Source organism: Anopheles maculipalpis, chromosome 2RL, assembly GCF_943734695.1.
Source record: "Anopheles maculipalpis chromosome 2RL, idAnoMacuDA_375_x, whole genome shotgun sequence".
In the NCBI taxonomy this organism is placed as follows: Eukaryota; Metazoa; Arthropoda; class Insecta; order Diptera; family Culicidae; genus Anopheles; species Anopheles maculipalpis.
In genome coordinates, this window is record NC_064871.1 from 55,032,995 (window position 1) to 55,048,757 (window position 15,763).

Below are 15,763 nucleotides of genomic sequence, written 5' to 3' on the forward strand. Positions count from 1 at the left end.
GGGTGGCTGACTATTGTATGCTGTTAGTGCTAACGAGACCCATTGCACATCCTTTCCCAAGCATCTCCCCCGGCAGCCTGGCAGCAAAGAATAGATCTCCCTGGTCCAGTAGTTTGAATCCAACAATTACCCATAGTCGTCGATTGAGCTTACTGGGAATCTTCAGTCGCCGAGTATCCGAGAAATGATCCTCTCGGCTTGTCGGACGGTGGGGTTCTTCCGTACATTGGCATTCGTTTTTTCCCCCCTCAGTCCTTTTCCCATCTTCAGCTCCCAGTCCATCCTTCAACGCATACAGACATGTGTGTCATCTCGCCGATACATCGTGCGGTTGGGGAGTGTCTAGTTCTTCAGCTACCTGCGGACCGCAACCATCAAATTGTCGGCAACACAAGCCAAAGACACGACCGTGATGTTTAGAATGACACTAATGATAATGATGATAATGATGATGATGACGAGTGTTTTGTACAACTGTTAACGTTTCGGGTGTGCTTTCATGACGAAAATGTCCACCATTTCTTTAACGTCTGCCCATCTTTAGAAAGGGTGAGGACGGGCATTTGAAAAGTGGAAGGAAGTAAAAATAAATTTCCATTTATTTTTATCTCACATCACATTAACGATAAACTATTCGATAGCGCTTTAGTTCATCAAGTAATGTCGCTTATCATGTTCAAAATGACTGCCTCAGAACGATCCTTTGAACTTTCAAAGTGCAACGAATGCAACAATCCGATAAACTAAACATGAAATGAGAAAAATGGCATCAAAACTATCACTCCAAAACCTCCCAAAACCTTTATCAATACTAAAACACACACCAGTGATGATATAATTGAATGTAAATTTTGCCTTGATCCTGTCCCACATGTGGTGTGCATTTGATAATGAGAGCCGATTGTCGCGACACAGACTCTCGAAAAAAAAAAACACAAAGAAAAATCCTTTACTTGAAAAAAATAAAAGCGTGAGGTAAATTTCATTTATTCGTTTAGCTTTACTTCACGCTGCTGCTCGTTTTTCTCCCCACATTCGGTGGAAAAATCACCAAGCTGGGTAAAAACTCATTTCACTGTTTAATTTTCCGCCTTTTTCGCCCCCTACAATGTATGTGTGTGTGTGTGTGTGTGCGGCGAGGGATATGCAACATCAAACTGTACACCATTGAAAGGAAGTGCTAGAGTACATTCGGTCACGGTGCACCGACCCACTGGTTCCTCACTATCATGAGGCCAATCATGGCTATTTGGGAAATGCATGGCATAGAGAGGCATCTAGAGCAAGAGAGAGAGAGAGAGACAGAAACGGCAGCAACAGCAGCAGCACCAGCAGCGGCGAAACGCAGGCACGGTTCCGCAAGCGAAAATTTAATTGAAAATGAATAAATGAAGTTATGCTGCTTTGGTGCACTTTCGTTTGATGTGTCGATTTTTGTTTTCCACATTGCTGCTGAGCTGGGCAGCCGGTGCGAGAGGTTGACTACTCGCTGCAGTGTGTTTTTCTTCGTGTTTCGATGCAAGCAACTGGGAAAACCGAAAAATGGAAGCATTTTTTCTTTGCCCTTTTTCAACGAGAAACACTTGTTTGAAAATGCGCTTGCCAATAAGCGATACCATTTTCAGTGTCCCATTCACTGTAGTATGGTCATATTGGTGGCTTATGAATGGGGAATCTATATGGGAGAAGAAGAGAGCGAGAGTGAGAAATTGGAAAATTGGATGCTGATGCTGGTGGTAAACGGAACATAATGATCAACCGTGATCACTACGTGGTCGTCACTATGATTTTTTAAAGCATTTCCTTTTATTGGTGATGTAATGCGTTTAATGTTGTTTCGTTTTGTAACGCTTGCAGGTGTATTATACAGTCAATAGCATCGGATACACATGATAATACTTTGATTTTTAACTTCTGTTTTTTGCCACTCCAGAATTCAGTTCTGCTTAAAAGACTTTCCAAATTCTTCTCAATAAATCTCAGTCTCACTCTTTCACTCTCTCTCTCTCTCTCTCTCTCTCTCTTTCTCTTTCAATCTCGCACCTTTCCACTTAACGTTAATTCAAAGCAGTTCATGCTTAAGGATCAATTCAATCAACATGCAAAAGGGACAAAACGTGTGCATCCCGGGAGGATCGACGATAGATTAATTGAATGCACCGTTGAAATACGAGCACACGTGCACCCGGAGGCCAAAATTGTTCCAACGCCACTGAGCTCAACCAACCGAATGTGACTTGCAAATCAAACCTTATCGCGTTACCACCACCAACGTACCCCTCACACACACACACACACCTCTTGCAGTTGTTTATTGGCAGCAGGATAAATTGATTAATTCCACGAGCGGGTTGAAAATAAATCACACATCCCTGCCGCTGCTGCAGGTCCTGCTGGCTTGTCCACTTGCTAAGGGTTGCAACCCTATCAATCGATGACTTTTTCACACCACCAAATCGATGATGGATTCCACGTGCTCGGTGCATTCACGATTCTGCTGTTTATGAAACTAATGACACTACTCAGCAGCATCATTCCAGTGCAACTGCTGGCTTCTCCATCGTAATAGGACCAGAAGGAATGGGAGTAGAAGGGCTGGAAAATCAATCAACTGTACGGTACGGCTTATTGGCCGTGTACATCCCGAGCAATGATATAATTAATTTTAAATGTATTTATCAATCTTCTCGCAAAATTCCACTTCGGCAAAGGAAATTGATCGCCTGATCTACAGTTTGTTTCGAGCCGTTTCGATGAGTATGCCATCGAAATCACATTAGTCTGCTTTTTCCTACCTGTGCGTGGTCTCTCAACATGATTGAACCCCATTGACGACAAGCGGTTGCAAAATAGTCATCCTCATCGTCGGTTAAAACTATATATTTGAAAAAAAAAGGGATAAAAACACACACAACAGAAAAAAGAAACATGAACATAATGATTCAGAAACTAGATGGTAAAAACTGATGTGTAAATAGTTGTTATTAATAAGAGCTTTCCGTTGGCAGAACAGGCAGCAACAGAAGGATGAACTTATAATCGGAAGAAAAAGCCCGGAAATTCATTTCGGACGCGTTCCCTTCAAAACCCAATGGCTAAATGCTTATTTTCAAACTCATTCCAACGGTCGAACTTGTTTGCTCCGCAATAAAGCACATACAGTCAAAGAGAAAGAGTAAGAGGATCATTGAGATTCCGAGGGGCAGTGAAAATTGTTGTAGTAAAAGTCTAAATTATACCACAAAAACAAAGTAAAATCCGAAAATTGAAAATATGATATACCCATGGAGCAAACCCTGGATCGATGAGCTGTAGATGTATTAAGTTTCTTTTATATGATCGTGTATGGATAAGTCTCTACTCGTTATTCGGAATTCGGAAGATCGAGACACTTGTCTATATATATATACCGGAAAAGGGACATACACCTGCAAAAGAAAACAATGCATATAGATGAACTTATCGAGAACTGCTAGACAAATTACCCAAGGCAAAACCCCCCTAAACTCTAAACGTTTTTCGATGTAATGACATGTAACGGTATGTAATGGGGAGAAAAGAAAAGGTTGATAATAGAAAGCATAAGAAGTGTCGTACATGAATTGAAAATCGAATTGTACTTAAACCAGCTCGACAATGAACAAATCGAATTGAACAACATAGGTTCAACACAAACGGTAATAATGAAAAGAAACAAATATAGTCAAATGAGTTTTGATTAAAAAAAAAAAGTGGAAAGGTCAAAACAAACTAAAATGGAAACAAATTCGGGAAAACGATAAACTCACTTAACTAATCAATACGGCCGAAGCGATACGAACAAAACGAAAAGAAAAAGTCAACTAACACACAAACCAATGAAAAGCAGCAGAATCAACATGAAACATGAATAGTTTAGGTGGCTTTTTTGTAACACGATCGATGCTGATAGTAGTTGTAACGAGTTGATTGTGGTAATGTGGAGATGAAAACAAAGAGACAGAAAAAACACACAGCAAAAAGTAAACAGAAAAACAATACAGAACTAAAGTGTTAGGATGCATAGAGGATGCAATGGGGACGAAGCCGACTGGTGGTGTTTGAGTGAGCGTAAATATGGATAAAAAGCGAAAAGGAAAGCAAGCAAACAAAACAAACAAAAAGCAAACAAAACAATTGAGATATATTTGTGTTCTGTTGCAGTGGAACATACGGTGCGGCCGCCGCCATAAATGATTCTCTAGTGCGTTGGGTTGTGCAGGTGAATAGCAAAAGCAGGGTGCATTATATGAAATTGGTTTAAATAAAATGAATCCGAACGAAAAAGCTGTTTATTGTTGACTATATTTTATAATACTTGTGGTTCAATGAGTTCGAAAGAAAACAATGCAATAATTGTAAGTATATTTTGTTAAGCGTTTTTCAGCAACGCATGAACAGGTAATTTTGATTCAGTCTGGGCTAGAATCATCAAGCTCGAGTCTGCAAATAAGCAACAGAAAAAACACTATACTCTTTACATTTGGAGACCTTAAAACACCCATAAAACTGAATGCTATTTGCAGGTTCATTGATATTCATCGATTTTATTTCCTAAAGCAATGGTGGCCAAATGTTTTTAAGTCGTTTTCATGAGATAGAGTTATCAGAAACTGTGATTAAAATGTCTTGAATTTAAGCCACTCTGTTATATATTAAATCATGTTATCTCCAAACTGTTTCAACTTCAGAAACATTCATAACTCAACAACTGCATGCTTACCTTCGATTCGATCCGGTTCCTCAAGATAACTGAAGATAATCTGCCTCTTATGTTATGCTCTGTTAAAAGTGTTCAAGTCAAGTGTTTGGTAAAGATGATTGAAGAATGCACTATGTGTCTTTGTTTGATTTATGTTCTTTTTATTATATAAATTTTGCGATGGAGAATGAAGCCTTTTTGAAGAATTCAGATGGCTGACATTTGATGATGATGATGATGATGATGATGATGATGATGATGATGATGATGATGATGATGATCATGATGATGATAATCTATTGGTGGATGTTGTGCGTTTTGATGGTCCAGGACTATTGTTGTGTCTATTGTGATGATGGAGGTTCATTATATCCGAATTCCGGTGGTGTTGTGGCCGTTCTATTGTTGATCTTTAAGATATGGTCTGGACTGTAACGAACAAATAGACATCGTTAAGACAGCACGAACATTTGTTTGTCTGCGTACAGTGTTCTCCAGTGCACTCCAGCAATGACATTCCAAGCTCAACCCAGTCAACGTCCAATCAAAGGATGATCGACAAGCTCTATCCTGTAGCAGCGAAAGCGACTTCACTACTCACGAGACTGAACCCGCCAACCATCCCGAACCCGACGCCAACGCTGTCAAACTAAATGTGTCAAAGCTGGACTGGAGTGGAGAACACTGTACTTTCAACAACGCCTGCCTCCCTTTTACGGCAGTGTTGGAATCGCCCTCGAGTGCTGTTGCCCAGTCATCGGATCATCCGTGGCACTACAAAAAATACACTTAAGATATAGACAACATTTAACAAAAAAGGATTGGGGGAATACAGATAAGGATTGGTAGGATACTTGGGATGTGGAATCATACGACAAGAACGTTGTCTCTGGCGAATCGGTGAATGATCCTCATGTAGGGGAGGTCCATGGTAGCCAACACTTCTCTAATTTCTGTACCCGGTCGTCTGCCGATATTCCCGACTGCGCTCAACAAGGAGGGTCTTGCGGTTTCAAATTCCACGCAGGACCACAGAAGGTGATCCACATCGTGGAATCCGTCACCGCAGCCACACACTTTTGTCTGAGCCAGAGTTATACGCTGTAGATGAGCATTCAACGCAAAATGATTCGACATCAGTCGAGACATCTTTCGTATAAATGTCCGGTCTACAGAGAGCCCATCGAACCAAGGCCGCAGAGACACTGGCGTAGATATTGAGAAAAGAAAACGCCCGAGTTCATTCGCCTTCCACATGCTCTGCCAGCGAGACAGGAAAAGTTGCTGTGGGAAACGAAGGAACTCCTGGGCCGAGATCGGTCGGTCGTAAAAAGCGCCTTCTTGGACGCCTGTTTTGGCCAGTGAGTCTGCCTTCCCATTGCTGGGAATTCCACAATGAGAAGGGACCCAGATTAGCGAGATCCTAAACGCCTTATCGAACATTGAGCCAAGCAGTTCAATGATTTTGATGGTGAGGAAGTCCTGACTCTTAACAGCCTTCGGAGATCTCAGAGCTTCAATAGCACTAAGGCTATCAGTGAAGATGAAGTACTGGTCCGAAGGTCTCGCTGCTATCATGGATAGTGCGTACAAGATTGCGGCTAGCTCTGCGGTGTAAACACTACATGGCAGCCTCAATTTGAAAAATGTCTCGGTGAACTCGCTAAAAACACCGAAGCCAGTGCCCTCCTCAGAGGATGATCCATCAGTGTAGTACTGGCTTTTTTGGTCTAAATGACCATACTTATCCATGAAAATACCCGGAACTACCCTCGGGCGAAAATCATTAGGTATGGTCTTAATTTCCTCGTGCAATGAGGAATCTGTTATTAAAATGGAACTGTAGTTCTCAGGAAGGGCAGCACGATTTAATGCCTGTGGAGCGCTAGGATGCACTTGTAGGGCAGCAAAATCTTGAGGATTTTGCTCTTAGAACCTGTCTCTAGAAGCGCTTCAAAATTTTCTATTATCAAGGGATTTGATACTGAACAACGGACTAGAAGGCGAAGCGACAGCATTTCAAAACGTAGTTTGAGCGGCATCACTCCGGTCATCACTTCTAGGGACATGTTGTGTGTGGATTTCACGCTCCCTAGTGCGAGTCTAAGACAGCGGTACTGTAGCCTTTCAAGCTTGAGTATCAACATTTAAAAGATTATATACTAGTATTAAAAGAATATAATAGGTGCCGAGTATGCCCGGCAATTGAATTGGCAAAGAGAATGCCTTATTAATAATGAAAATTGATCCAGTAGTTAAACCAGCAAAACTGCAACGCCCGGAGGTTGTTTGTTGCGAGACTCCTGAACAACCGAATCGACTAGCCGGGGTTACTATCTGGCTTTAGCCCATACGTCCCACCAAGATCGCAATTCCTAATATATTTTATGTCTTTCAGTTACTTTTTTATTTTTTCTTAATGACGGCCAGGCCGTATTCCTTAAAATCTAATCTTATATCTACATTACAGACATTTCATTCTCCATCAATTCAAGTGCACCTTATCCCGGGTGAGCACGGTTGTAGATGTTGTTACTGCCAGGTATGGTTCCAAAGTTGTCCTTTCTATGTCTGCTAAGGGGTTGGCGCCTCCTTGGAGTATCGTGCCGTGGAGACTAACAATTGGCTCCCAAGAAGACCCCCATCGTTGCCAGCATTTGGATGTTATGGCTGGCGGCCCCACCTTCGGCAGAACGCACGAGTCCGAAAGCCACTCCAACTTTATGAAACTACAGTAGCATCCAACTCACGCATTCCGCCAACATTAAAGCCGCCAGTTTCAAATACACGTATTCCAAACCTAATTCAATTGGTTCAGTGATCTAATGTTGTCGCTGGAGACCCTGACGCTAGCAAAACGCAAGGAACCGTCAGTCACAATAACTTTGTAAGGTTACTGCAGAAACGAAACCAGACATTCCGCCATCGGCTAGACCGTCCGGGTCTAGCCGCATCGTACTCCACACATGACCAGAGGATATGGTCAAAGTCGTGGTATCTGTAGCTACAGCTACAAACCTTGGAGTCGGCAATAGTCTTTCAATTACTTTCATAGCAAAACAAATAAAACATATTACAATTTTTGAAATGTGTGTTTTCTACACTGAAAAATACAATACGGTAACGTGCTACCATATTTAATAATAAATATTTAAAAATTAGATTAAAACATCAATCGTATCAGAAAAATTGAGGTTAAAGGGGTAAATAAATAAAAAAAACAAGCTTTCGTTTCAATCATTTATTGCTTTCGGCATGACAATGGAGTAAATTATTATTTATTATAATCAAACGAAGAAACCAATTCAAACTATCTATCCTTTACTCATAAAAAAAAGATTCAACTAAACCATTCAGGGTTATCACCGATTTTATTGACACATTCAGCGCGTTATAGAATCGTTCGAGCATACTATTGACTCGTTCGGCGCGCTATTGACTTCTTAGGATGATCGTATTGATTTGATCGGCAGTGCTATTTGATCAATGTATATAATTTTTTCACTGGTATGTTTACATACTGTCAAAACAATAGCGTCATCAATTGGAGCGCCGGTGACTTGTTATTTTGCTAGTGGCAACTTTGGAGTTGAATTCGATTTCTTATTTAAAGCTTACCAGGCAAATGTAAAAACGTATTCAATTCTTTGCGAAAATTTCATTTTGTTTGTAAATTGATAATTAGCTTTTCGGGATTCAGTAACGAGTTGCCACTTGCAAAAAAAAAAAAACAATTTACCAACGCTCCAACCGATGATACTTTTGTTTTAACAGTATGTAAATATACCGGTGAAAAAATTATATACATTTTTGTTTATTCATAAAGGACGGCCGTACTGCTAAAATTATATACATTGACAGCAGGAGAAAAATGTGCCAACCAAGGGTGTCAATAGCATCCTCAAAAATAGTATACTCCAGCAGAACGTCAACCACTGCCGGTTGGCGCAGGACATGCTGCTGCAAACCGCCCGACAGGAAGGATGCGACCTGGTGCTGATCTCCGATCCATATCGGATCCCGGAGAACAACGGCAACTGGGTAGCGGACCCGACGGGCAAAGTTGCGGCAGTATCGACAGGACGATACCCCATCCAGCGCATCATTGAGAATCGGCGAGATTGTTTCGTTGTGGTCGAGATGCGCGGGATTGTGTTCTGCTCCGTGTACCTACCTCCAGTGGGTCCCGATTCAACGGTGGAAGATTTCAGACGCAAATGGACCGAGATTGCGTCAGTTATTCCACGGAACCGGGACACCGTGATCGGCGGGGATGTCAACGCCTGGTCTGGAGCGTGGGGAATGGAACGCAGGCACAACGATGGAGAACGAGTGCATAGGGGAGCGGTGGTGATGGACGCTATGGCTTCGCTGGGGCTGGTCCTGTTGAACCGGGGTAACCGGCCAACCTGGTGCAGCAACAATGGCCGTAGCTCCATCGTCGACGTTTCCTTCTGCAGCCCGTCGCTCCTGGGGGACAACAACTGGCGAGTCTGCGACGAAAATCCAAGCGACCACAACACCATTAAGTTTTCGGTCGGAAGGACGACGGCGCAGCGCAACCAGGGACAGAACGACAGACAACAAACAACGGAGAGTAGATGGGCGACCCGGTTTTTCAACAAAGAACTATTTGTTGAAATGTTCGGGTCGCTGGACATCCATAACCGCACCCTCTTGGCGGACGAGCTGACGCAGGCAATGGCCACTGCTTGCGACGCGACAATGCCGAGACTGCCCGCAACACGAGGAGGACGGCGATCGGTATGCTGGTGGAACAGTGAGATTTCCCAGCTACGCCGCACTTACATCGGGATGCGGAGAAGTCTCAGGAGAGCGCGAACGGACGAACAGCGACAAGATCGACGGCCAGCATACACAGCGGCGAGAGCAGCTCTGGAGCAAGCGGTTAAGCGGAGCAAACAAGAGCACGCTGAACAACTTCCGGAACAGCTGGGTCCGCACGGATTCGGACCAGGCTACAAAATTCGGAAGCAGGCGTGGGAAGGTGCCCGCGTACCGATGGAACGGGACCCAGCGAAGCTACAGCACATCGTCGGGGAACTGTTTCCGGTACAACCGCCCATGGAGTGGCCCGCAATAGAAGCAGAGACAGGACGGACGGACGAGGACACGGCTAGGGATTTAGTCACCGAGGACGAGCTGTTGGGCATTGCAAAATCGCTCAACCCACAGCGTGCCCCTGGAGACGATAATATCCCAAACGTGGCCTTGACAGCGGCGATGACGGCATTTCCACGCGTCTTCTCGAGAACGTTCCAGCACTACATCAATTCCGGCCACTTCCCCGATGAATGGAAGAGGCAACGGTTGGTGCTGTTCTCGAAGGCCGGGAAACCACCGGGTGAATCATCGTCGTACCGGCCGATCTGCCTGCTGAGCGTCCTGGGAAAAGTGTTGGAGCGACTTATACAGCGCAGACTTACGGAGCATCTCGATGCGACGGGCGGTCTCGCTGATGCCCAATACGGATTCCGGAAAGGACGCTCTACTATGGACGCCATCAACAGGGTGATCGCCAACGGAAAGGTTGCGCTGGATAAAAAGCGCAAGGGCGACCGACTGTGTGCAATGGTGACAATCGACGTGAAGAACGCCTTCAACACGGCCAACTGGACAGCGATTGGAGCAGCTCTGCAGCAAAGAAACACGCCATTGTACCTCCAGGCGTTGCTGCGGAACTACTTCGTCAATCGCACGCTCCACTACGAGACGGACGAAGGAATGGTCTCGTTACCAGTGACAGCAGGTGTTCCGCAGGGTTCGGTTCTAGGGCCAACACTGTGGAATGTCATGTACGACGACCTTCTACGTCTGGAGCTGTCCGGGAAGCGTGCGGACATCATTGGATTTGCGGATGATGTGGCGTTCACCCTTATCGGGAGGGACCCACAGGAAATCAGCAACCATGCTACGAGGAACCTGGAGAGGATCGAGCGTTGGATGGATGCAGTGGGTCTGAAGCTGGCCCATCAAAAGACCGGCTACATGATCTTCTGCACGCATCACAACCCGCAAGTAGGTCAACTACAAGCGGGTGGACACACGATCACTTCCACGGAATCGCTCAAGTACCTCGGCGTCGAGCTCTGCCGCAAGCAGCACTACGGCCGGCATTTGGAGAAGGTCTGCACCAAGGCAACGCGTATCGCAAATGCCTTGACCGCTCTGATGCCGAACAAGTGCGGCCCCAAAAGCAGCAGAAGGAGAGCCCTGGTTAACGTTGGGAACAGCATTGTCCGTTACGCGGCACCATCGTGGGGACGGACACTACTACACAGAGATATTCATCGCACAACCGTTCAGAGGACACACCGCACAGGAGTACTCCGAGTAGCCAGCGCCTTCCAGACGGTGTCCTACGATGCAGCTTGCGTGGTCGCAAGTACTATCCCGCTAGTCCTCCTCCTAGAGGAGGATATTCGCTGCCATGACGACAAGGTAGCGAGGGGATATACTGGACCAGACATACGAAAGCGACGCAGAGAGGAGACCATGGAACGCTGGCAACAACAGTGGACAGCCGGAGCAGAGCAGCAGGGTTCGCCGGGGATGAAGACGAGGAGACTTATCCCGGACATTATGTCCTGGGTAAATCGTAAGCACGGAGAAATTGATTTCTTTCTTTCCCAACTCTTTACAGGGCATGGGTTTCTCCGGAGCTACTTCGTCGAGAAAGGCATCCTCGACGGTTCGCCAAACTGCCCGGTGTGTGAACATGACGTGGAAGATGTCGACCACGTAATGTTCCACTGTCCGCGGTTTGCTCGGATCCGACATGAGATGCAGCAGCAGAGCCACACCCGCCTGACGATGGACAACCTGGCGGCGGAGATGTGTGCCAACCGTGACACATGGGAAGCAGTCCGGACTGCCGCTCGGACCATCTTCAGAAACCTCCAAGTGAGGTGGAATGAGGAAAGTCCACCAACGGCAAGACGGAGGCGACAACAACGACGGCGGAATACGGAACAACCAAGGTAGCAATAGCTGCCGCCGTAACCGCATACAAAGGACTATACTACAACGGAAGCAGCAGCAGCAGCGACGAGTAACCAGAGCAGCAGCAGGAGCTTAGACCCAGCCGGGAGTAACGGCTACGGACGGACGGGTCTGAGCAGCAGCAGCGGAAAGGAAGGCACGAAGCAGCAGCAGCAGCTGAGTCAACAAGGACGAATGACGCAGCAACCGCGCGTCAACGGGATGAGTGCATTGCACAAACGAACCTGCATGGAGTACTACGCACATCAGCGCATCGGCAGGTTTCGGATCAGGTCGAGGAGTGGTTTAGTTGGGTCGCATCGGCTGCCGGGTCCGCTTCACGGGCCCAGCGTCACGATGAATCCCACATACCCCATCTTGAGGGTTGGTCTGTAGCCGCAGACCACCTTCCGAGATGGGGACCTTTTGAAGGTTCCCTCCCCGTTAACAAAAAAAAAAAAAAAAAAAAAAAAAAGGGTGTCAATAGCACTGCCGATGAAATCAATACGATCATCCTAAGAAGTCAATAGCGCGCCGAACGAGTCAATAGTATGCTCGAACGATTCTATAACGCGCTGAATGTGTCAATAAAACCGGTGAAAACGCTGTCAGGGAAATTAAAAATACCTGACTTGCGTTTTTTTAATGCGTTTTTTTAGTTTAAAACTAGATTGATCAAAACAAATTTACCGTTCGAACATTGGATCGCTGTGTCAAGCACAAAACTGTTTCATGGGAAGATACGTAATCCACCCACATCCAACGAGTCCTTTCCCGCCTTCGTATAGATCATACCGTATAGGTCATAAACAGCCTTCGTCATAAGCCTTCGTATAGGTCATAAACACTCCTACCTCCTAGAAAAATCCAGTCCTCCACTCGGCAGCTGCTGTGGTGTTGAAATCACCGTCCGCCACATCCTCACCGAATGCCATGGATACACGACACACCGAGCCACCTGCCAACTAGAAACCGAATACACGACAATTCTATCACCCGACAAACTTCATCAGAACTGCCTCATTCGATTTTTACGGATCAGTCATTTATATAGAGAAATTTAAGCAATAGTTTTATCTTATCCATTATCATATTCCATAATTGCAATAGTTTTCCATAATATTCAAGAAAAACCCGCAATAGTTTTGTATTATTTATTTATTTATTTACAATTGAATATGACGGTCCAGTGCCGTATTGTCAACACCACTTGTGTTGAAAAAAAATACAATTATATTGATAAGGCATTTCCTCCTTATTCTTTGCCTTATCCCGAGTTTTGTATTAGATTATACAATTTTTTTATACCGTAGTGAGGCGAATATAGTCTCTAAGACTCAAAGCCTCGATAAATAAACGAAGAAAAAATTGGAGCGTTGTAGAAAGCCCCCTCCTCAACAGACATTAAATTGCATAACTTTAGGCGTATACATCAAACGCTTGGCTAGCTGCTTACGCTTCTCAGCGTGCGATAACGGCGTTACATTGCATTACGTGCCAGTTGTCCAGTTTTGTAAAGAAAGGTTTAGTTTCTATTGTTCACGTTTAAAATGTTAGCAAATTTGAGCAAGCTTGTTGGGTTTCATTACAGGATTAGTACGATATCTACTTGGCGGTATCCATAGATGGCACCGAAGGAACAGAAAACCTTTTTTCAGCAAATGCAGGCGATCGCGATTAAGAAATGAACGTTCCCCAAGTAGCAAAACTTATCGTACAATTATGGAAAATTATACAGAAAAAAACGAACTAAACTGATTTACTCTATACCTATATTCATTCTAAAATCTTGTTAACACATCAAATCCAACATATTTTCATACTGGCTCTACACGAGTTTCAAACGGATGTCTTGTAATTTGAACTTACAGCCGAGGACCAAGACCGTTGATACCGAGCACGTATGAAGGATTAATTCCACGAACAGTAAGACATATGATCGATGCACAAGCATCCTAAGTTAAACAACGCACGTGATGAGATTTCTGTTCACTGCTTCAACATCTTTTACCAATAACCAACACCATTGGTGTGACCATTTTCGGACTGCAAATGGTGCATTTTCTTTTCTTTTCATCCCAATTCAAAAGTGCTTATCAACAGCTGGCGTCAAATCATTCTATACGGCTTCTTTATTCCATCACTGTTCCTGTTCGGGAAGCGCTGTACTCAATTTAAACAAAACTCTAAAGACGTAACACCATCAAACACTAGCATCTCGGTAGCAACAGTCAACGCGCTTAAGACACTCCATTAATCATTTGTCATTAATTATGCATAAAGGAGTACAATGGGCGGTACTGTTCAAGTAGCTACCGGGTGCTGTTCGCCAGAGTCATCGTTTAACGGATGGGCAATGATTAGCCCCCGACGGAGGTTAAGTCCGACCCGACAAGCTGGTCAGGTTCATCTTCATCATCGTTTCACCGTCACCGTCACCAGGACTCCATCGGGACACCACCTTGTGCGGGCGCTTCTATCCGTTCCCATCGGTGATCCGTTCCGTTTTCGATTCGTCGGTAGAACCCGTCCGCCTTCGGACGAAAGGATGTCATCCTACCCAAAGGCACACTGACACGGAAGGACTTCTCGACGGAAGTGGCGTCCTGCTGGTTTTGCAACGCCCGTACGCGTCCGTTCGTCGTACGAAAACGCACGCGATGGACGAGAAGTAGAGATCATTTATCAGCGCCTGGCAGGAGTTTAAGTGAGAGATTATCGCCACGAGACGAAGTTCGGGTACTATCCGGAACTGCGAACGCCATTGTTCCGGAAGTGCTGCCCGGTGAGCTGTCGGTGAAAAATGGTTTTGTAAGGATTCGTCCCTACTACGCTATTTCTCTCTCCGGTCGTTCGCTCGACTCACTGAATCATGCATCTGGACGGATTCCGGGGTTGCAGCTTTCGTCAGCCGAGGTGAGAACTCGGCAATACGGAATGGAAGCCACACTCGGAGCGTGAACAATAATCCCCTCAAACGGTGACATCGGCATGGGAATTCGGGCAGGTTGTTGTAAATTTTCTTGTTTGTCTGACTGTTTGTGTGTGTGTGTGTGTGTGTGTGTGTGTGTGTGTGTGTGTGTTTGAATTTGTGTTTGTCACTGTGTGGACGCAGCTTCCGGTGCAGCATCGGTCATGGCGAAATGCTCCCAATAGATCGTTGGCGTACAATGAAGATGCAAAAACCTGAAACGTGATGCTAGATGAATGAATAATACGGTCAGTCAAACACTACCACTTGCGGACCGTACCAGGATAGGGAAAGGAAGTGATGGTTGCGCTACTGGTCAAGGAAAGCGTAAATCTTCACCAACAACAATACGGTATCATATGTACGAGCTGGACATGCGTTTATCAACCGGACATACGATTATCTTCTCACGTGAAGGATTAAGTCATTGAAAAAGTCGGTAAGAAAAATATCTCCAACGTTGTAATGGTAAGTTTCTAGTATAGTGGAAGTTGGAGTATAGTTTTATTCATCTATTATTAAGTATGACGGCACGTCGCCATATTGTCCAGAAAGTTAGTTTAGCAACAGGACTACAATAGCTACAACAACTAGCAACAGGATTCTCGGGAATCCTGTTGCTAATCTCTTTGAACTACTCTTTAGGAATTCTGCGTTGCTGGTATGAAACCAGGTAGGAACACATATTACGAAATAAACCAGGAAGCTAGCAGTAATTGCAAGTGGTTTAACAGATCCTCATCAATGTCGTTGTAGATATCTATAACCTAATAAGAGAAGAAAACTCGACATTAATACACTTATTACTCGATTGTCCGCAACAGATGATGTTGAGGTTTAATGTTACGAAACTTATGTTAAATGTTAAAACTTGTTTTATGAAGATGAACTTTATCTTTTCTTGAGATCTTAGGATACAGAAGCAAGGGAAATGAATTCTCCGTTAAGTCGGCGATGCATCCGTGATTAATAGAACGTCAGTTTGTAATGTACGAAATGTTACTTTAGCGGTACAAAAAGAAGGGATTCCTGAGCCGTATCGTCACCGGAGAAGAAAAATGACATTCTTT

At 44.7% G+C, this 15,763-nt stretch overlaps 1 protein-coding gene across 1 annotated transcript in view; it reads left to right on the forward strand.

The window, feature by feature from the left end:
- The window catches only part of LOC126557466 (polypeptide N-acetylgalactosaminyltransferase 16-like), a 359,463-nt gene that overhangs the window by 290,568 nt on the left and 53,132 nt on the right, over nucleotides 1-15,763 (forward strand). The gene's annotated exons all lie outside the window — the stretch shown is intronic.